The 5,946-nt window shown below is 38.9% G+C and overlaps 1 non-coding gene across 1 annotated transcript; it reads right to left on the bottom strand.

Moving 5' to 3' along the window:
- Window positions 1-321: 321 nt before the first annotated feature.
- LOC121240133 lies at window positions 322-428 on the bottom strand. Its single transcript, XR_005935462.1, has one exon. It is a non-coding gene; the product is annotated as a small nucleolar RNA R71 (small nucleolar RNA).
- Window positions 429-5,946: the final 5,518 nt, after the last annotated feature.

Raw genomic sequence — 5,946 nt, 5'->3', positions numbered from 1 at the left:
GTCCAGTATAAGGCGACCAGCTGTACAAGCCAATAACTTCAAGATCAAGTTGGCCCATCATTCAAATGATCCAACAAACCGTCCATTTTGGGGGGCTATCACAAGAGGATCTAATGTCCATATTGAAAATTTCTTGAAAATTTGTAATACTTTTAAACACAACGGAGTGATAGATGATGCAATCCAATTGAGACTTTTTCCTTTTCACTTAGGGAAAAAACAAAAGGTAGGTTGAATTCTTTGCCGCTGGGCATCATCACCACCTGGGAGGAGTTGGCATAAAAATTTTTAGCAAAGTATTTCCCTCCGGCCAAGATAGCGAAATTAAGCAATGATATTACTACCTTTGCCCAATTTGAGGATGAATCATTGTATGAGGCGTGGAAGAGATACAAAGACTTATTGCGCAAGTGTCCACATCAAGACCTCCCCGCTTGGCTTCAAGTACATACATTCTACAATGGTTTAGGATCCACAAATTGATCTATGGTTGATGCGGCAGTTGGAGGAGCATTAATGGGTAAGACCCACGAAGTTGCCTATGGACTTCTTGTAGAAATGGCGTCCAACAATTATCAATGGTCTGCGGAGAGAGCAATGCCAAGAAAGGCGGTTGGAGTTTTTGAATTTGATTCTATTACCACACTGGTGGCGCAGATGGCAAATCCTTCACAACAACCAAGTAAGATGAACGTTAATGGTATTCAAACTAATGTTGTTTGTGATCATTGCACATGAAATCATACAAGTGTTGATTGCCAAGTGGGGAATCCTTTTGTCCAACCGAGTCAAGAACAAGCCCACTTCGTGTCAAATTTCCAATGTCAGAACAACCCTTATTCAAACATGTTCAATCCTAGATGGATAAATCACTCTAACTTTTCATGGAGCAATAACCAAGGCCTGATTAGACCACCTCAACAGTTTCCACAGCAAGTGAAGAAGCTGGCACTTGAGGATATGTTCATGCAGTACATGCAAAAGATTGATATGGTAATTCAAAACAACTTAGCATCCATCCGCAATCTTGAGGCGCAAATCAGTTAGCTTTCCAACATGCTTACCGAGAGGACAACGGGGAATTTACCGAGCAACACTGTGACCAATCCGAAGGAGCATGTCAAAGCCATAGCATTGCGAAGCGGGCAGACATATGACCAGCCACAAGCAATAAGTATCGAGTGAGATGTAGAACCTGAAAATGTGTAGATCGAAGTGAAAGAAACCGATTGGAAGGTGACCAACTAGCAAGCTGAGAAGACTAGAGAGAATAAAAGGGGCTGAAAAATAAAAAAAAAAAAAAAATTTAGGGAGTTTACTTCTAAAACTTATTCTCCTTCAATTTACGATCCACCAATTCATTTTCCTCAAAAATTAAAGAAAAATAAAATTGATAATCAGTTCTCTAAATTTCTGAGTATATTTAAGCAATTGCATATTAATATTCTCTCATTGAAGCCTTAGAGTAAATGCCTAAATAGGAAAAATTCTTGAAGGATATATTATCAAACAAGCGGAAGTTGGAAGAGCACGAGAATCTGATGCTAACTGAGGAGAGCAGTGTAGTTTTATAGAAGAAGTTGCCGCCTAAGTTGAAAGATCTAGGGAGTTTCACAATCCCTTGCACTATAGGAAATTCATTTTGATATTATGTGACTTAGGGTCAAGTATTAATCTAATGCCTCTCTCTGTTTTCAGGAAACTGGGTCTTGGAGAAGTAAAGCCGACCACCATCTCTCTATAGTTGGCAGACAGATCTATCAAATACCTGAAAGGACTCATTGAGGACATACTGGTGAAAGTTGATAAGTTCATCTTCCTTGCCGACTTCATTGTACTTGATATGGAGGTGGACGAGGAGATCCCGCTGATACTGGGCCGACCTTTCCTGACGACGGGAAGAATTTTAATTGATGTCCAGAAAGGGAAACTCGTTTTGAGGGTAGACGAGGAACAAGTCACGTTTGACGTGCTTAAATCTATGGAATTCTAGTCTGAGGTACATTCTTGTTTTCAAATAAGAAACCGAAACATGGCCAAGGGCGACGAGATTTATGAAGCCGAATTTCCAAAACTGCCACTTGAGGTATGTCTTACTCACTCTACGTCTATTAAATCTGAAGATGAAAAAGTTAAGGAGCGTGAGAGATATTTGGAAGCTACCCCTTCCATTTCTCATTCATCGAAAGTGGAAGAGCTAAACTCATCTCAGCCGACATCACCAAAGCCTGAACTCAAGCCACTTCCATCAAATTTAGGGTACGCTTTTTTGGGACAGGACTTTACTTTTTCAATTATTATTAACATTTCATTGAGTGATGTAGAGGAGGAGATGTTGCTGAGAGTCTTGCGGGAGCACAAAATGGCTTTGGGTTGGACCATCTCGGACATCAAAGTAATTAGTCCTTCAATTTGCATGCACAAGATTTTAATAGAAGATAATTTTAAACCGATCATCCAACCCCAGAGGAGATTGAATCCATCAATACAAGAGGTAGTGTATAAAGAGGTATTGAAAATTTTAGATGCCAGGATAATTTATCCAATTTCAGATAGTGTATGGGTAAATCCAGTGCAAGTAGTCCCAAAGAAAGGAGGGATAACCGTGATCAAGAATGACAACAATGAACTTATATCGACCAGGACAGTCACCGGATGACTAGTAGGCATAGACTATCGAAGACTGAATGATGCAACTTGGAAAGATAATTTTCCCTTACCGTTTGTTGATCAAATGCTAGAAAGACTTCTCGGCCACGCCTACTACTGTTTTCTAGATGGATATTCAGGTTACAATCAAATAGCCATTGCATTTGAGGATCAAGAGAAGACCACTTTCACCTGTCCGTACGACATGATTAAGTGAAAAAAGTTGTAGTAAGTGAGTATGTAAGTTAAGACTTTTAACCTGAAAATCACTACAAATACTCACTTACACATCATTTTGTACTAAAGGGGCAGTCCAATGTTAATAAGAAGGGATAAAAGGGTAAAATAGTCATTTTACACTCGATACCCATTACACCTTCGCACTACACTTAGGGTATTCTCAGTTGCTCTCTTACTTGAATCCTAACTCTCTGCGTTGTGCTTACAGATTCTACACTCTAGAAGGAATCAGATGAAATTCGAGAGGAATTAGTTGAGGGCGCGACAAAGGATGAGAAGAGTGAGGATAAAAGGCAAAGGAAGGGGAATCACAAAGGGGTCGTGGTTTTTGGTACGGGAGAAAAAAAGGAAAAAGTTTAGGGATTATTTTATTTTCTTGAGTTTTCTTTAGGAAGGTCGTTCATCTTTATCTTGGTAAAACTGAGATGAAGGGGGAGTAACTTCTGAACCCTGAGTCAAGGGAAACCGTTGAGCAGTGTTTACTTTCTTAGGGTTTCAATTCCCAGATTGTGGTAATTTGTTTTTCTTTAAGTTTGTTTATCATTTCCAAATCAAGACCAGGTTTGGGGTTATTTTCACCCGTTTTTATCTTTCGTTGATTGAGAGCACGTTGGAGGCTTGAAAGGTGAAATCCCCATATCTTTGAATGTTTTAACCGAAACTGGGATGATAGGAATTTATTGAAAATATCTTTTATTATTTCCTTTGCTGTGCTTACATTATATCCATTATCCAAATGTTTTTACCCTAGATAGGACTAACATTTGAAGAAGAGCGTGGGATAATGAAATTCTTTAGATTATTCACTGTGAGAAGGTTGCCCAAGACTTAGGTTTATTTTTCTTTCCAGATAATCAAATTTCTTTTTTTTTTATTTAATCTGTTTGAGTCTATTCGACACAAGTTCTATTTCAGTTTCTCTGGTGATTTGATTTGATAGAAGAGTAAGCCATTCTTACTTCACACCTATTGAATTTTTGGGCAACTGGGAAGAGAGCAACTCTATAAAAGAACTGTCCCTTGGTCAACACAGTGGCCAAGAGGGTGTTCTTGGATAGATACAACCTTTTTTTTTTTTTTTTTTCCAACTTAGTTTTGAAGTATAAGTTGTCTTAATCCTTGTGAAATTGGCCTTGGGACCTTTACTACACATCAACACAACACCTCTTGCACTTGGGAGGTAATAAAATTGGAGAACCACGACACTTTTGCATATAGGCGCATGCCTTTTGGTCTTTGCAATACACCAGCCACTTTTCAAATATGCATGATGTCCATCTTCTCAGACGTGGTGGAAAAATTTTTAGATGGCTTCATGGATGATTTATCGGTTTTTGGTCATTCTTTTGATAACTGCTTATTTAATTTATCTTTAGTTTTGCAGAGATGCAAGGAGACAAATCTTGTTTTAAATTGGAAAAAATGCCACTTCATGGTCAAGGAGAGAATAGTGCTCGGCCATCGCATTTCCTTCAAAGGAACTGAGGTCAACCGAGCGAAGATAGAAGTTATTGACAAATTCCACCACCGACCAATGTGAAAGGCGCGAAGAGCTTCTTGGGTCATGCTGGGTTTTATCGTCGGTTTATAAAGGATTTTTCCCAAATTACTAAACCTCTCTGCACTCTGTTGATTGAAGATAATCAGTTTGAATTTTCTGCTGAATGCTTGCATTCTTTTGAAACATTGAAAAAGAATTAATTTCAGCACCTATCATTGTATCACCGGATTGAAATTTACCTTTTGAATTAATGTGTGATGCTAGTGATTATGTTATAGGGGCTATTTTGGGGCAAAGAAAAGATAAAATTTTTCATGTTATTTATTATGCAAGGCAGACCTTAATAGAAGCTCAACTTAATTATGCTACTACTGAAAAAGAGTTGCTAGTTGTTGTGTTCGCCTTTGATAAATTTCGTTCTTATTTGATAGGTTCAAAGATGGTTGTCTACACCGATCACTCAACTCTAGAATACCTGCTGGCGAAGAGGGATGCCAAACCGAGACTGCTACGATGGATTCTGCTACTACATGAGTTTAACTTGGAAATAAAAGATAAGAAAAGTACCAAGAATGTAGTGGCCGACCACTTATCTCGCCTTGAGCTTAAAGAGGCAGATGGTGAGGAGAGATTCTCAATTAATGAGACTTTTCCCAACGAGCAACTAATGGTTGTCCAAGTTGTTCCATGATATGCAGACAGGGTAAATTATTTGATGTCCAAAATTCTACTGCCCGAGGTGACATATAAACAAAAGAAGAAGCTTTTCTCCGACTTGAAATACCATTTTTGGGAGGAACCTTTTCTATACAAGCATGGTGCGGACCAGATAATTAGGAGATGTGTGTCTGAGGAGGAACCTTTTCTATACAAGCATACTCAGACATTGCCACTCATTGGAGGTAGGCGGCCACTTTGGACAAGCAAAAACAGCGACAAAAGTGTTACAATGCGGCTTCTATTGGCCGACTATTTTTAAAGACTTTTAATTTTGTCAATTTATGTGATCATTGTCAACGAGTTAGCAACATTTCTAGGAATTATGAGATGCCTTTAAACAATATTTTACTGATTGAATTATTTGATGTTTGGGGGATAGATTTCATGGGTCCTTTTCCATCCTCATTTTCTAATAAATTTATTTTGGTAGTTGTAGATTATGTCTCCAAATGAGTGGAAGCAGTCGCCCTATTGACCAACGATGCGAGGTCATGGTGAATTTTCTGCGAAAGAACATCTTTTCCTGATTTGGCACTCTGAGAGCTATAATCAGTGATGGTGGAAAGCATTTCTACAATCGCTAATTTGAAGCACTACTGACTAAATATGGCGTTACCCATCATGTGGCTACACCCTACCATCCTCAAACGAGCGGCCAAGTTGACGTGTCTAATCAGGAGCTGAAGCGCATACTAGAGAAAACCATGAGTATCTCTCAGACAGATTGGGCGAGAAGGTTAGATGATGCGCTATGGGCCTATTAGACAGCATTCAAAACACCGATCGGGATGTCATCCTATTGGCTTGTTTATGGAAAAGCCTACCATCTTCCCGTG

The sequence above is a fragment of the Juglans microcarpa x Juglans regia genome, chromosome 7D (assembly GCF_004785595.1).
Source record: "Juglans microcarpa x Juglans regia isolate MS1-56 chromosome 7D, Jm3101_v1.0, whole genome shotgun sequence".
Classification (NCBI taxonomy): Eukaryota; Viridiplantae; Streptophyta; class Magnoliopsida; order Fagales; family Juglandaceae; genus Juglans; species Juglans microcarpa x Juglans regia.
Note: the sequence above shows the minus strand (reverse complement) of the source record. Positions and strands in the feature narration are given on the sequence as shown.